Here is an 18,289-nt window from a genome sequence, read left to right as displayed (position 1 = left end):
ATATAATAGAACAATGACTAAAAGTATTGCTTAGCAGATCTGATGATGTTAAATTTGCCATTTAAAAAGCAGAATTAAAGAACTGTAGGAAATCAATCTTGGGCTGTTAATCCTCTCTTTCTTACCTATTTAAGGAGGGAAGAAGGTGATAAAATATAGTAAACATTAAAAGACCTTGCCAAAAGAGATTGTGCTTTTCTTTAAAAAAAGAAAGGTTGTAAGAAATTTATAGGAGAAATATACTTTTGCCAGGTAATGTAAGTAATCAGAATAAAATAAGACACTGTAAATATTTAAATTTAAAACCGTCCGATAAGATAGTTTTCTTCACCCCATTACCCCAGAGAATGCACTTTTAAATAATTACTTCCAAGAGGGGATTTTACTTGACATATTTTAAGTGTCCGAAATGATTGTAGATAACCAGTAGTCTCAACACGAGAGAGGCGATCTGCAGGGTTCCTATAGTCTTTCAAAAAGCCACTAGTAATTGGTTCTTTCATTTAACAGACACTTACTCAATGGCCATCATGTGGCAGACACCTGGTAAGTGCTGAGTGTATTGCAATGAAAAATCAGTTTCCAGCTTCTCATAAAACAAACTCTACATTCAGAAATATGCCCCATATTGGCTAATATCTTTATATCCTATTACATATCATACACTATCTTTTTCTATTTCTTTTTCTTTTTTTTTTTTTTTTTTTTTGAGACAGAGTCTCACTCTGTTGCCAGACTGGAGTGCAGTGGCGATCTTGGCTCACTGCAACCTCCGCCTCCCGGGTTCAAGTAATTCTCTTGCCTCAGCCTCCCGAGTAGCTGGGATTACAGGTGCGTGCCCCCACACCCAGCTAATTTTTGAATTTTTAGTAGAGACGGGGTTTCACCTTGTTGGCCAGGATAGTCTGTATTTCCTGACCTTCTGGTCCACCCACCTTGACCTCCCCAAGTGCTGGGATTACAGGCGTGAGCCACCACGCCCGGTCCATACACTATCTTTCAAGTTATAAATACTATTTGTTGATAATAGGTATTAGAATTTCTGTCCTTTGTAGAAATCATAAATCTACAAGTTTATATAAAGAGGCCATGCAGAGTGAGAAGAACTTCTGATATATGTTGGAATGTCTGGGTTTAGGATTTGATTTGCCCACTTGCTGATTAGGTAACATCAGCTGAGTGCTTTTGACTGCATAGTTACCTTTGATAACACAACAACAAAAGAGAAAATGTCCTTTTTGCCTATCTCACAGAAGGCGTGTAAAATTCAGTTTGGTTCATGTATAAAGTGGTTTGTAAACACAGAGCTTTCTGTATCTAACATATTCTCCTACACTCGGGCACAGATGGGGAAATATGAGAGGACCTCAAAAAGTTTGTGGAAAAATATTAAAAGGTAGAAATAAAATATATAAACTTTATTTCTCAATATAGGCTCTATCAACCTCAAGACACTTTTGTAAGTGATGATGGCAGCCATTCAGTCCATCCCTAAAGAACTGAGTGTCCTGGGAATTTAACTACATCAATAGTCTTTTAAACATTATTAACTGAAGGAAATGTCCTTTACAGACTTTTTAGATTAGGAAACAAAAAGAAGTCAGAAGGAGCCAAATCAGGACTGTAAGGTGGATGCCTAATGAGTTCCCATTGAAACTCTTGCAAAAGTGCGCTTGTTTGATGAGAGGAATGAGTAGGAACATTGTTGTGATGGAGAAGAACTCCCATGGAGCAGCTCTCCAGGGTGGTGGTCTGCTCAAGTTTTGGCTAGTTTGTCAAAACAATCTCATTATAAGCCGACGTCATCATTCTTTGGCCCTCCAGAAAGTCAACAAGCAAAATGCATTGAGCACTGCAAAATACTGGTGTCATGACCTTTGTTCTCAACTGTTCTGCTTTTGCTTAGACTGGAACACTTCCAGCTCTTGGTAGCCAACGTTTTGATTGTGTTTTGTCTCCAGGATAGTACTGGGAAAGTCTTGTTTTATCTCCTGTAACAATACTTCAGAGACCAGAACAGTCCAGGATCTTGATGCCACTTGTGTAAGATTTCTACTGAAAGCTCTGGTCTTGTTTGCAGCTGATCTGGGTGCAATGGTTTTGGAATTCACCAAGTGGAAATTTAGCTCAATTATTTTTTTAGTCAAGACTGTATAAACTGAACCAATCATGATGTCTGCGGCATTGGATGCTTTCTGCTGTTAACCTTCAGGTCTCTTCAATTAGGGCAGGGACCAGATTATTACTATTTCTTGCAAATTGATGTGGATAGCCTGTTGCTGTGGGTTTCATCTTCACCATCATCTCCTTCCTGCTTAAAGCTAGTTGTCTAATTGTAAACTGTTGATTTTGTCAGGGGGGTTCATTGTTCCATAAACTTTTCATAAAGCATCAGTGATTTCACCATTTTTCTGCCCAAGCTTCACCATAAATTTGATGTTTGTTCTTGCTTCAATTTTATCAGAATTCATGTTGCTTTCATAGGGGCTCTTTTCAAACTAATGTCTCATCCTCCTTAGTGCCTCAAACTAGATCCTGTTCAGATACATTATAACAAGTTAATATGAGTTTATTTTGGTACAAAACTTTTGAAATCCATAATTTTCATTGGAATTTTCCACAAACTTAATGAATACCCTTTGTATAGTCCATCATGTTCATTATGTAGAAGATATCTTGCTAATAAAAAGCAGTTTATGAACTTAAGGTCAATTGCCAGGTGGAACTCGAGTGGTACCTAATAACAAACAAAGCTTTGAATAGATGCAACGAAAGTCCAAAAGAAAAAAAGTGTTTTAGGTGATAGTCTGGGAAAATAGGTAAGATATATCCTTGGAATGGTTTTCCTTGGCTCATTAGCTAATAACTGTAAACATAATAATAGTGATTCATAGTGATAATATGTTAAGGGGTTATACTATTCAGGCACTAGTTGAAAAGCTTTATATATTTGATCACTTTCATCCCATAATGAAAGTGGTTTTATCATACATACTGTGCAGACAAAACAACAGTCTGTGAAAATGTAAGCTACTTGACCACAACAGTGTGCTTGCATGTGGGAAGTCAGATTAGGAGACTGTCTTTAAAGTCAGCTTTCCGCCTCTCTCTCACCCCTAGACCATAAAGCACCATAAGTGGATTCTCTACTACGTTGTTGTGTTTTTGCCTGACATAAAGGTCAAAACTAATAGCTGATTAATGTTCAAAAGCATTCATCTCTACTAAACTGGTCTGTATGTGCCATGTTTTTAACACTCTTTTCTTCTCATTAAATAATTTAGTTTTTTACTGACTACCTAATGCAATCCCAACTGAGTCCAAGTAAAGTTAGCACTATCAGCCCCTCCACAAGCCAGGCAGTGAAGTCCCAGAATCCTAGTGAACCTGTATTCTCCAGGACTGGCAGGCAGGACCAGCAGTTCAATTGTTGGCCTCCATGCTGATTCATGTTCACTCAAAAGACAGATTTTTTTTTTTTTCTGGAAAATGCGGCTTCCCTTGATGCATGAAATTGTGACCAGAAGCTCAGCCCTCTGTATGTCAAATAGACACAAAATCCAAGAAAATCAGGAATGGCAATTCTCTGTTTAGGGAAAATACATACAAGGAAGTAGACATAAAAATTATTTTACATAGACAATTTTTGAGTAATTTAAAAGGAATTAAAATAAGGACATGGTGATTTTTTCTAGAAACTCAAAGCTTCTCTCAAACATATAATAGGGCATGAATATTGCGGGCTTGCAAATGAGAATAACCTCTATCAACAGAGGCACCATCTCTTTCAGATAAATATTTTCTACTTTCATCAAATAGAAAAGAAAAGAAAACAAAATAATTATTTTACTGGGCCACAGCTTGGTACTGAACAAATGTATTAAATCAAGCAAACATAAGCCTCTTACTGTCACCAAAATCTTCAAATAATTTATTAATTCTTAATTCATTGTCTCATTTATATTTGGGCAAGAAGCTGTTTTGTTTGTTTGTTTGTTTTGAGTTCTCTGTGCTGAACCCATGTTGGTTTTCAACTTCCTTACCATCTCTACCACCTCTATATTCAAAGATTCTGTAAAAGGAAAAAAAAAAAAATCCTTCTCAACAGCTTTGTTGACGGTGTGGCACCTTCTGGACATTATCATATGAAGAGAGTTCTACTAGAGGGACTGGGAAGAGTTTTTCATTTTATTTTATTTATTTATTTATTTATAAGACAGAGTCTCACTCTCTTGCTCAGGCTGGAGTGCGGTGGAGCAATCTCGGCTCACCACAACCTCCACCTCCTGGGTTCAAGCGATTCTCCTGCCTCGGCTTCCTGAGTAGCTGGGACTACAGGCACGCACTACCCTGCCTGGCTAATTTTCATATTTTTTAGTAGAGACAGCGTTTCACTATGTTGGCCAGGCTGGTCTCGAACTTCCGACCTTGTGATCTGCCTGCCTCAGCCTCCCAATACTTTTCTAAAGAAAGGAGAAGCCCCAGCTGCCACTTTTCCCTCTTCCTTTTGCCTCCTCCTACCTAGATCCCGAACGTGGTATCTAGGAAGTGTCCATGAAAGAATGAAGCAAGCAGTGATGAGAGAACCAGGGGACCGCAAAGCCTCATCAAAACCCTTGAACTGCCACTGTGTTGTCTTAGAAAAGTAAATCTCTGCTGGTTAGGCTGCTACTTGAATTTTCTAATAAGCCAATTAGATGGACATAAACCAATTCAAATTTGGGAGAATAAGCTAGTTTTGATGAGAATCAGATTTAAAACTGTTTTATTCTAAATGTGAAGGGCTTTGCAGGCCAAGCCAAGGATTTTACATTTTATTAATGGGTAACATGTTCAATATAGAATATAGAGAAAATATTGATTTCATATTTCAAACTGGTGTCTTAGACACATTCCATTTGATTATCCCAATGAGCTCATGTTGTAAATAGAGAAATTATTATCATCTAAGTGCGACAGAAGGTGAATGTAAGTTCCAAAAGTTAAGTGACTTGCTGGAAGTCTCCCAGCTAGTACAGAGTCCCATCCTGACTCAATCGTAAGCTTTACTCTTTCAGTGTCAGGACTGGGCCACCTGCTAGCTCATCGTGATAATCAACTGGGATGCGTCTAAAATTAGTTTAAAATGTCAAGTCCTCTTTAACATTTCCTCATTATATACAGATCAGATTCCTCTCATTGCTACTCATGCCAAAACAATGCACCTATCAGCAAGGAAACATCTGCAATTTGAAGATGACACACCTCTCTACAAGGAGAGCCAGTGAAATCACTTGGTAAAAGAAAACAGTGAAAAATATATATACATTATAATAGTAGTAACTTTATCCTAAGTCATACCTTAGTGCAGATTATCATTCAGAAAACCACTGAACTTGTGTCTTGAGACCCTATTTCACCTTACTTCAATCATTTCACAAAATATACTCTTAATCTATCAAAACATATATTAAGGTTTAATGATGAGATGATGGACAAGTATTCTTTTATCAGGCTGCGGTATTTGTGAAACTAATTTCTGGATGATAATGCTAATGCCTGTTCTTACAGGATCCACCGCAAATATATAATTCCCCATATTAGGGCCCCTTTTCAACACAGGCACGTATTTGTTTTAGGGCATAGAATAGCACAATAGGTTCCACACCTCCTGGATAAAATTTCAAAAATAATATTGCAAATACGTGCATTGGTATTTATTTTGAAAAACAGTTGTTAACCCAATTATATCAAGTAATTTTATAAACACATTCCCCAATATGGAAGGATGAAGAGCCAGGAAACTTTGAGGCTTAGCTAAATCGGCCATTTCCAATGCCTGGGAACTGAGCTGTACCAGCCTCCCACTAGGGGAGAGTCAGGCAGGCACAGAGCCCAGCAGCAAGAGAAGTGAGACCCGAACTGGAATCTAAGGGGCTTGCAGGGATCAGAGCAAGAGATTAGCAGAGGGTTCCATCAGCTTAAGCCAAAGGGATAATCAACTAGAAGTAAGGTAAGCCACGGGGCAGCCGGTATCACTGTAAAATTAATGTGCTTTTACAGGCACTGCTTTCCCTGAGGACAGAACCGTGTCACAAAACACTTCCCAGTCTTGGTGCTCTCTCTGGAACAACAGGAAAGAATGCAAAAGCAAGAGTGAAAAATTAACCTTTCAATACAGAATCCACTTAAGACCCTTTTAGTTGAAGGACTCAGAAAGACGTAACATCCTCAACCAACAGAGAGTAAGTGCTTACTCAAAATGTGTCCTCCTGCAAAGATGGAATGATCTCTTGCACGTACAGATGCCACACCAGCTGTAGACCCTATTGAGCTGTATTTTAAATTTTGCTTCACAAAAATAATTTGGGATTTCAAAACCAGAAAAACAGCTTCTCATCCTGTAATTTGCCAGTCATGTATGGATCCCCTTCCAGTCTTTCCTTACGTGTGTAGAGGCACGTGTTTTCAAACATCAGAATGTTTTCCATTCCAGAACCTTTATTTAATAAATAGTATTGCAGAATAACTTTCATACTGATACACAGTGTGCCCAGATATTACCTTAATGGTTGGGTAATAATATATTCGGTGCATTTGCTGTAATTATCTGAAGTATGCACATCACTGGACATTTCGATTGTGTACCAATCTTTATGATTGTGAGAACTGTTATAACGAATCTTCTTTCGCTATTGAAATAGTTGGTACTATATAGTCTGTGTAAATTTTTAGAGGAAAGAGTACTGGTGTAAAATACCCTAAAGTTGTCTCAAATAAAATGCTAGTGTGCTCTTCAGAAGAGCTCCTCCAACATGCCACGACACCAACAACACATGGTGGCACAAGTTGTAGAGCGACCCTCCCTAAATAGACCCTCAATAATAGCTAACAGCGCAGCTCCATCCTTTCATCACCACCATTTGTACTGCCTTAGATCCTTTACGTGATTAGTCACTAACCCTCACTCTGATAAAGCTGGATTTAAAGAACTACAGAATAGAACGACAACAACAGCCGGGCGCGGTGGCTCACGCCTGTAATCCCAGCACTTTGGGAGGCTGAGGCGGGAGGATCATGAGGTCAGGAGATCGAGACCATCCTGGCTAACATGGTGAAACCCTGTCTCTACTAAAAATACAAAAAATTAGCCAGGCATGGTGGTGGGCGCCTGTGGTCCCAGCTATTTGGGAGGCTGAGGCAGGAGAATGGCATGAACCCAGGAGGAGGAGCTTGCAGTGAGCCGAGATCGCGACACTGCACTCCAGTCTGGGCGACAGAGCCAGACTCCATCTTAAGAAAAAAAAAAAAAAAAAGAACAACAACAAAAATACAGCATCATTGTGAAAGTTCAGGTGATAAAAAATATTTTGTCACCTCCACATTGTGAATGCCTCAGCAGGGTGTGAGAGCTCACCTCTGGAAAGAGTGATATCCGTTGCTCATCTTGAAGACAAAAGGTTCATCTTTATGCAAAAAACCAGCTCCCTGCCCAAAGTATATTAAGCATCCTGATGCTTTCCTTCTTGGCCTCTTCAATCTCATTCATACATCTGGATGTATCCATTGTTGATCACATGTAGGTGATAGTACACTTAACATGCTCTCCTCTCCCAAAACTTCTTCACAGAGTGAGCAGCACCTCTAAATAGGTAGTGTTCTGGTGCGAGTCCACAGATCAGCCCTTCTTCTTTCCATTCTCCGTAACACCAGTCAATCTCCAGATTTAAAAAAAAATCCAATAGTTTTCACTCTCTTTTGCAAAATCTGCAGTAATGCTTTCCTGACTCTAAAAATATACTTCAAACTCCTCAGTCTGGGATTCAGTATCTGTCAATTCTACCCCCAAGCATCTCTCAGATCTACTGTCTCTTCCCATCTGTCATTGCCCTGGTTCAGTCCCTCCCTCTTTCTCACCGGCAACCATGTCCACTGTGGGGTTTGTGGTATCCTCATCACAACCCCGCTCCCACTATGCTATTGCCAATGTCAATTGTTTTATCTCTACAAAGCTGGCTGCCTCCTTGTCTCTGCGCCGAGTTCCCATGTCTAGTTCTAATCTTCAGCACAGGCTCCATTTACTCCCATATCAACCCCCTTCTGTGGCTCATTATTTTTACAATACAGCTCATTTCTGAGTCTAACATATGCTAATCATGCACAGAGGGCTGTTGATAGCTCTCATATATATTAATCCTCTTGGACAGGAGTCACACATGTCCACGTTGGGCTGAAAATGAGTCATAGCAATGGGAGAGGTGGTGGAGCACAGCTTGGCCTCCTGTACTCCTTTCTCCACCACAATTCTCATATTACACCAAGTTGAGACGCTGTCATGAACTTTCTGATAGTGCATGCTATATGCCCCAAGAGTGTTAACACGAAATAAAATTTCACTACCCTGATATGCCAACCATACCTGGTCTGTTCGAGTAAGCATGTTTTAAAACGTTGCCTCTGCTTATCTGTGTTCACAGGGTCCAGCCTCTGTACCCAACCAACTTGTGAAATAAGCAAGCTTATCACATTTTGCATCTCAAGGACTATGGGAAACAGGGTAAAATACAAACTTGTTGGTCACTTTGGAAATGAACAGCACGATGCTCTTGACCATGAGTGGAAATGAATGCTTACATAGGCAGCCAGAGAGTTTAGCCAGGGTGGAATAAGGACCAGTCAGTGTATCTGCCTACACTGCAGTCTGAAAGATGATAATATGAAGATTTAACTGTGGTGAAACTCAAGAGAAAGCTTCATTGAGGAAGAAATGTTCAGTAGAGAGGAGGCAGCAGAGGCAAGTTTTTAGCAAGAGGGCCCCTGGATGCAAGGGTCTTGGGTGTAAGAGAGGAGAGACACACCTGAAGAAATTATAGAGGCTCAGGGAGGCTGGGAAGTAAACAGTGACTGTGGGCATGGCACAAAGCAACTCGAGATAGATCTGACTTTCAGCCTCAGTTACGCACTTTGGTCTTTATGCTCTGAACAGCGGCAGAAGCGGAGAGTGTGGCAAAGCAGGAAGATGTATTTTGTTTATAGAAATCAGTGTTTCTTCTAATGCTCTTTAATATCTCTGTGAGTTAGGAGGCGAAGTCATTTCAGACTGTGTGGGATGTGTGTGGTATGCAGTCATGGGTAGTTTTGGGGGTGTGTGTGTGTATGTCTTGTGTATAGTTGGTGGTGTATTTGAAGTTTGAAGTGTATGTGTGGGGTGGTATATCTGGTGTGTATGGTTTGTGGTGCGTGTGTAGTGTGTGTATTCTGTGTACAGTCTGTGGTGTATTTGTGCATGTGTGTGTTATGTGGAAAGTCTGATGATGGTAGAAAAGGTTAAAAAAAAAATGTGATTTTCAGCAAGGGCCAATGTGAAAAATGGAAAAAGGCCATTTCAGTACTTCAAAGACCCTCCTGTGTTTAGCAGAGGTGGACTTTCTCTTTGATGTATCTGCCTATGCTCTTATAAGAAACGCTCCTTAGAGTAATGGAGACAATTTGCTAAGCCTGCTTTGGAAAGCTAAGAATTCTTATTCCAAAAACAGTTTATAACAGGCTTTACACAAGTATCTCGGTGCTTTTGGAATTTAATTGCATTTGTATGAATTCGAGTATCTGAGATGTGTAAGACTGGCTGTTTGAATGTGATCACTACAGATTATTTACAAAACTAATTCACAAATGCGTTTTATGCTATTGTTTCCTTCATTTATAAAGCAATGATACTCCGCATCAAAGGCATGTTATGATTATATTATAGCTATAAAGATATAGTTTAAAACACTCGGAAAATATCAAAGGTCCATTTATTTCTTTTTCAAAGAATGTCACACATACCCTGTAACCTTCTGACATAATGTTGAACTAATTTGTAAAATTAGATGAGTAAATACAAAAGAGCACATGACTACCGATGTCATTATTCACACCTATATTACTTTTTATTATTTTTTATGTTAGGTTATTTTTGTAATAACTTGTTCTTTTCTATCTAGTTTAATCAGTGTCAGGGTGTACTTTGCACACACAAGTCAATTCAACTCCTTTCTGAAGATCTGTGGAGATTCTGAAGGTTATTTTCAGTTCCTAGGGTCTATTTGATATTCTGGTTAAGTGCAACACCCATAATTTTAATTAATTCACACAAACTAATTATTCAGCTTCTTCAGATAAAATATAATTGCATTGCCTATTTATCATGTTATTTTATAAAGGGAGATGAGAAGATTTTTTTTAGAAAAAAAGGCTAATCTTACTTTTGCTTTGTAGTCCTTTAAAGAAAACACTCAAATGGTTTGGAAATTTGGAAGAAAGTAAATTCAAAATTTTAATAATTTTAACATTGTGAATGATGAGAAAATAATTTTAATATGGTGAAAGATGAGAAAAATAAATATTAAATGCATTTTCTCTCATCAAGTTTCTAAACTAAAATACAAATCCTATAACACAGACAAGTATAAATCATAGGCTCACATCAACCATCCAAACTCTCAGTTAGTATGAAATTCCCTAATAGCTCTCCCATTTTGCACAACTCTCTTGGGAAGGGGCACACCTCTGCTGAAATTAGACCGTATTTGCGCATATCGCCTTGCACTTTTTTTTAGATGTTACTCTAGGGGTTGTAACATACACAATACATACAGAATAACCTATCACAGCCTATTGATATGTTTTACTAGGTCAATGAAGCATAGAAACCCCACCTCCATATAGGTCCCTTCGCTCTTACTTCCTTTTAAATATCACTGTCTGAGTATTTTCTCTGCAGACATTGAGTGTCACTTCAGAGGGTCTTACATGTGCTTCAACTGTGAAATGGGATTCAAGCAGCTCATTAGAAGCATGATAGTCGATTATATTTACCCCTATTTTTACAGTGTTTTATTTTCACACCAGACTAAGGAGTTTGGAAAACGGCTAAAAGATGTGAGAAGCCTTGGAAGGCAGAGGGTAATGGAAAGATGACATATCATGAATGCTGAGATCTGCAATGATCACCTCTCAGAGATTCACTCATCTCCCATTCATCCCTGCTCCCAGTAACTGCTTCATGTTTGTTACACCCAGATAGTACATCAGACCACAAAGAAACAATGCTAATCTCTTTTCCATCTAGTGGAGGATTCAGAATTAGCAATTCACTTATCACATGTAAAAGTATGAAGTTAGAACTGTCTTCATTGCTGGTTAGAGCTGAAATTCTTGTGGGTGGGTGTGAAAGGCAAAAGGCCTCCACACTGGAATGAATGGGTGTCTTGGTCAAAGGGTTCATATACAGTATTACTCACAAACAGCCTATATGATGCCCAGTCATTCAAACATTTTGGTATTCAAGAAAAATAAATTGTGTGCAGAAGTAGGAAGGATGAATGGCATGCGTTATCTTTTATCTAGTGTTTATTTATTTGAAACTTTTTTTTCTTCCAAATTAAATAAACTACCTTTGTTTGGACACAATAAAATCTCAATACTTGTATCACATTTACATTTTTGAAAGTTTTCATAGCTCTCGATGATGTTAAATCAACATGGTATATTTGGAAAAATGACTCAGAAACATTTGACCAAGACTATAAAATTTAGTGGTGGCAAAACAAAGACACAACAAACATATAGCCATTTGAACACACAAGATCATACATGCTTTTTAAAACAATTTAAACTCCAAAATAAGCTAATTACATTTAATGGAACAAATACATATAGAACTCTATGTTTCCAGTTTTATTATCAATGTTACTTACTGAAAATGCTGAAATTCAAAGGGCTCACAGTTTTCTATTTACGAAAACAGATGTATTAAAATAAAGTTGTTGGCCGGGCACAGTGGCTCACTCCTGTAATCCCAACACTTTGGGAGGCCGAGGTGGGTGGATCACCTGAGGTCAGCAGTTTGAGACCAGCCTGGCCAACCTGGTGAAACCCAGTCTCTACTAAAAAATAATGAGCCGGGTGTGGTGGCAGATGCCTGTAATCCCATCTACTTGGGAGGCTGAGGCAGAAGAACTGCCTGAACCAGGGTGGCGGAGGTTGCAGTGAGCTAAGGTCATGCCAGGCAAGGCAACAAGAGTGAAACTTCATCTCAAAAAAATTTTTTTTAAAAATACATTTTCATGATACGTGGTAAAAACAGTAACACTGATTGGCATAAATAATTTGGAAGCCCACAGGAAGTGCCCATAATTTGACCTGCAAGGTAAGTTCTGTGGGGAAATGGAGATGGGGAGGTAGAATTTAGAGAATGATTCAGGTAAATTTCTACAGAAGAAACTACAAATGAATCTAGTCCCATGATAGCCAGAGAGCTAACACAGAAACACCTCATTCTTATGGTCCTTGAGACAGTGACCAAGCTGGAACAGGCCTTTAATTTCTAATCTACTAAATGTACATTTTTAAAACCTAGGGAATAGTAACAGGAAAAGCTTAACAACCCTGAAAAAACCTAGTTGGCTAAATTTTCAATCACTTTCCTCTAGTGCCCCAGGAAGAGACTGCGGAGAATCCAGTTAATAGCTAGCTGAAGCCTCAAAGAGGGAGGAATCCACAATGTGGGGAGCAGACGTCATCATTGTCACTGTGCATGACATGCTCTGCTTCTGAGAAATGTGTTTAGTGTGAAGATGCCCTGATGGGACCCCTGTGACATTTAATTCTCCTGAATTAAATGTTAGCAATGCAGGAACCCAAAGAGCTCCCAAAGTCTTACATGTAAAAATGAAAAAAAAAAAAAAAAAAAATGCATAGGTCACACCAGGAAACACGTGTTATGGGAGGGAGAGAAGAATGTTGGTAATTAACTTTCAATGTGGACTGTGTGCTTTCAACATGAAGATGCCATTTAAACATCAACACACTTAATCCTTCTGAAAAGGAAGGAGTTGAGAAGTAAATTCACTTTAGAGAGGGAAACCAGGAGAGCTTTGAAAGTTTCAGACACTTACTCTAAGGTCATATGACTTAAAAAAAAGCAGAACTAGGCCGGGCGCAGTGGCTTACACCTGTAATCCCAGAACTTTGGGAGGCCAAGGCAGGTGGATCACAAGGTCAGGAATTTGAGACCAGCCTGACCAACATGGTGAAACTCCTTCTATACTAAAAATACAAACATTAGCCAGGCGTAATGGTGCACACCTGTAATCCCAACTACTTGGGAGGCTGAGGCAGGATAATCACTTGGAGGCAGAGGTTGCAGTGAGCTGAGATCACGCCACTGCACTCCAGCCTGGGCAACAGAGTGAGACTCCATCTCAAATAAATAGCCAGCCAGCCAGCCAGATAAACAGATAGAGAGCAGAACTAAAATATCCAGTAGTTGCATCTGAGCCATAGCCAAAGGGCTTTTTCTACTCTGACAAGCTGTGGGACTTGTTTATATTTCTAGGAGGAAGGGAGAAATTAAAAAAAATATATATATCCTTTCACTTAGAAACCCACCTTTCTTTGGGTGGATAATACTTCCACACATGAATATTACATACAATAAGACCTAATATAATATACGTTTAAGTGCCAAACTGTTTGATCGTTTGTAATTGCTGCAGTAATGGGACTACTTGAAATGGGTCTTGAAGAGTGATTCCTAATTAAACTTCAAAAAGAAAGAAGGACCAACTGTCCCTGGCTCCTCCCCTGACCAGGCTAGAGAGATCAGCAGCAGCATATGCATGTGGTAAGAGGGAGATTGGATTCGTAGAGAGATACTGAGGGAATTTTTAGTCGAAGATCAGAATAGACTTCCTTTTCCTTTTCACCACCCAAATTAATGAATACATTTCATTTATTAGTGAAAGATTCGTAACTTCCTATAATAAAAATGTATCATCAGCAGAGTTTTTCAAAACATTTTAAATTCTACTTGAGTAAAATTAAGTAATAATTAGACTTTCTTCCACTAATTTGTCAACTCTTCAATGTCTTCCCCCTGGACCATTAGAAAATGCTAGCTGGGGCCTGGCAGCTCCCACCTATAAACCCAGTACTTAGCGAGGTCCAGGTGGGAGGATTTCCCGAAGCCAGGAGTTCAACACCAGCCTGGGCAAAATTGTAAGACCTCATCTCTACAGAAATGTTTTAAAATTAGCTGGCAATGGTGGTGTGTACCTGTAGTCCCAGCTACTCAAGGGAGTGAGGCTGGAGGATTGCTTGATCCCAGGAGTTTCAGGCTTCATGGTGAGCCATGACTGCACCACTGCATTCCAGCCTGGATGACAGAGCAAAATTCTCTCAACAAAACAAAACTCCAGAATGAATTCAGACTCTTATTCTCTTCAGCACGTCCAACATACAGGGAGGAAAAAAAGAACCTAGTTTGCTAATAACAAGCTCATGGACACAGCCTATTCCCAGTTACCCTCTCCTGATGTGATCTCTCCACATCAAGTAGGAAGACGAGGGAAATAAGAATTGACAATGAAAGTGTCCAGTTAGGCCAGGTGCGGTGGCTCACGCCTGTAATCCCAACACTTTGAGAGGCTGAGGTGGGCGGATCATGAGGTCAGGAGATCGAGACCATCCTGGCTAACACAGTGAAACCCCATCTCTACTAAAAATACAAAACAAAACAAAACAAAAAAAATTAGCCAGGCCGGGCGGCAGGCACCTGTAGTCCCAGTTACTCGGGAGGCTGAGGCAGGAGAAGGGCGTGAACCCGGGAGGTGGAGGTTGCAGTGAGCCAATATTGTGTCACTGTACTCCAGCCTGGGTGACAGAGCCAGACTCCATCTCAAAAAAAAAAAAAAAAAAAAAAAAAGTTTTCAGTTACACTTGCTTTCTTCCCGTGTCCTAGGGATGGGGTATTCAACACTGATACCACAATGTGTCCGACATACAGAGATTGCCAACACATCCAAGACCTAAAGGCTAAACAGCGTCTCGTTCTTTGGTTCGCTCATTATTTTTAAGGTTTCAGTCATGGTAATAGTTAACTCACAACATAATGCAACATGGAATATAACAGCACAAACTCTTAGTTACAATCGACAAAGTACATAGGATTACAGAAAAAGAAAATACAGTCACTAGGCCAACAGCCAGTGCCTCTGCCTGCCATAGGAGATTTCCTACATGTGTCTGTCAGGGCCAGAGTTCAGAGGCAAACTAACAGAAACAAATGTTCTATTTCAGGAAGCAGTAAGGAATGTTTTAAAATACAAGCCAATTTCCACTGCATCAGTTCCTTGAATACCTTTCTAAGAGGTCCGGACTTTGCTAATACTTTGGGATTCCCCTGAAATACTAAAGCTGATTCTGAACTCCAGACCACAATCACTTTTACTTATACTACTGGTTGTGCTACATTTTCACACACACAAAGAAGAGAAAGAAATGTAATAGTGCAATTTGTGAGTTAAGTGTTAGGTCAAAATGCCTTTAAATTTTTTATGTGTTCTTATATACACACATACATCCTGTTTTCTCATTTATACATCTGACCCATGTCTTCTAATGATTTATCCTCAGAAAAGATTCAGCATTTATCAATCAAGACCACAGGAAAAGGGCATAGAAGTTCATAAGAGGAGGGAGCTGGGACAAGCTGGGTGTTAGAAAAGGCTTCCTTTGGAGTGAAGAGCATCACTGGGCCCCTAAAAACACAGACGTTATACCACGGGAAAGATGGGGTTGACATTCTCCATGGTGGGAGGAATTCACTTCCCCACATGGCTAGTAATACTGACAGTCCTGGCCTGAGAAAAAGAGGTTCCTCTTCTAACCGTGACTGCGTTTGCTTTCCACTGGCCCTGATTATTGGAATGGGCATCTTGAAGGAAGAGGACAGAGCTTCCTACACCATCACAAGACTGCCACTCATTCTTTGCCCTCATCCACACCTGCCAGAGACAGATGAGACTTTCTGCCCAACTTCCACACCTGCCAGAGGCAGATGGCACTTTCTGCTCAAAGTAGAGCCCAGCTCTGGCTTGAAGACCAGAATGAGGTAGGGTTTATGAAAACAAAGACAGTATGTGAGGAGACCCTTTTACCCTGAGGTCCACAGCGTCTTCCAGCTGCTGATGCTGCACTGTGAGCCCCAGGCGGCAGGGACCAGCCTGCCTCATTCACTAAAGTCCCCACGCAAGCGGTGAGTGACCCATGTTCAGCAAATATTTGAAAAATAAACGAGTGAATGAAAAAAATATTCCAATGTCTGACTCAAGAAGAAAGAAGAAAAAGTGCACCAATAAATTAGAAAATTAGGTTTCTAGAAATCAACTAAAAATCATACAGTGCTTAAGGAGAACCAATCTTCTACCCAGAAGGTTGCCAGATATTCTGAACAGATAAAGTAATCTTGGTGTCCAAAGATAAAGTGGTTCTATTATAGAATCAAGGTTTACATCAGCATAAATATGATGATCATTATAAAATAGCCACTGAAGTCATATTTGTAGGTACAGATTGAGCTGTGCAAAAAAGAAACTGAATCAAAGCAACTAGTTGGTTATGTCATGTCAAAACATATTTTACATAAAATAATTCAGACTTTCTTCTTTATTCTTCGGAAGTGTTTTCAAAAATTTGTTTCATATTATATTCTCAGTCCTTTTAGAAAATTTTAAAACAGGTTTTATAAAGCTAAAGATGTACTCAAATGTACAAAATGAAATATAGTCTTCTCTTAACTCCTAATTAAACAATGGGAAATTTTGTGAAAGTCATCTTATATTCTTTTTTCTTTCCTTTAAATATTCAGGCATTGTTGAAATTTGAAAATATCCCATTCAGAAATATACGAATCCTTGAGTAGAAAATGAAATGGCTTATTAAAAGCCAAACACTCATTGTTAACCCTCAACCATTCAAAAACCTTCAACAATCCAAATAATCCTTCTAAATTATGTAGATTACTTAGACTTCAAGAGAGCACATATTCTAAAATTTTACGTTTTTTGAATGTTCTTCCATTTGTATTGATTTTTCATCCTTGAGTCTGAATTTGTTGTGATCTGTAAGATATCTCGAGGAATGCAGCAGAGAAAATAATCTGCATATTTTCACTCCAAGCAGTTTCTTAGATTATGGTCTTATACTCTGGGCTGCCACAGACCTCTGTTAATTCTTGGACTTACCAAGACAATTTCCTCATATATTAGGTTGATGTGAAAGTAATTGTGGTTTTTGCCATTACTTTCAATGCTGAAAACCTCAATGACTTTTGCACCAACCTATACAAATAGAACTATTACCCATAATAGATTTCTGGTAAAGTAATTATATATAATCAATTACTTTCCACTAATATTCCATCGAGTCCTAACCTAAGTTGGTGTAGACGTCAGAGACACCCGTGACAGAAGGTGAGCAAGAATGGGGTGTACTGACTGTGTCAAGATGCAGGACTCAGCTGCAAACTAAGGGGTCTTCCTTTACGTGATTCAAAATAATGGGAGTTTCAGAACGACAGTTAAACAAGAAAATGGTCCGAAGCCCCTAAAACCCTTTTCAGATCAAGAAGTAAATCTATATTGTGCTTCCCTCAAAGTCAGCGCTCAGCAAATGCAAAAGAATTGGTAGCGGCTTCTATTCGTGATGTTTGGTGGTTATACTCCAAATCTTGGGGCAGGGGAATCGTCAAAGGAATAGAAAAGCCTGATACTGAATGAAAATATGTCACATGTCAGATTCACATGCAAACTCAATAGTAAACACAACAGACTCTTATTGAGCATATCAATATGTTGTTGGGGTAAAAGACTACACTTGTAAATTGCACTGAAAACATACAAGCCCTGTGGAATTGATCAGCAACTAGGGTTTATCAGAAGCAGGTGGTTTCCAACTGGCCAAGCACAGCATCATCATCTAATGTTGAGTCGTAACCCCCAAATCCCTTGTAAAGTTTTACAGTTTATAAAGCAGCTCAGTGGGTTATATTTTATTGATATAACAATTGGATAAGGTAGGCAGGGAATTTTTTTTCTTTTTTACGTATAGTAAAAATGATTTTAAAAGTAAGCCGAAAGGGTTGGTGTGACTTGTGTAAATTTCCTGCTTGCTAATGTGTGGTGCAGTGAAATTACACTCCCACCTCTGTGTTCTAAGCTATTGCTCTTTCATTCCACCCTGCTGTAAAACGCAAATGATTACAAAAGTGGTAAGTAGGTCTCTGTTGTCACATAATGTAACAGATGTCTATACGCTGCCCATATAAGGCGTGTACATGTGCAATCACTATGCCAGCTGAGGTAAGTGACTTTTCCTGCCTGTTCCTTCATTTTCCTGCCTGCAAATCTTCTTGGATTTAAAGTGTCCAAGTTAAGTGTCAGTACTCGGAGGGGGGAAGGCGGGGGGAGAGGGAGAGAGAGAGGGA

The sequence above is a fragment of the Rhinopithecus bieti genome, unplaced genomic scaffold (genome assembly GCF_001698545.2).
Source record: "Rhinopithecus bieti isolate Rb0 unplaced genomic scaffold, ASM169854v2 scaffold_20072, whole genome shotgun sequence".
Lineage (NCBI taxonomy): Eukaryota > Metazoa > Chordata > Mammalia > Primates > Cercopithecidae > Rhinopithecus > Rhinopithecus bieti.
This window is presented reverse-complemented; position numbering follows the sequence as displayed.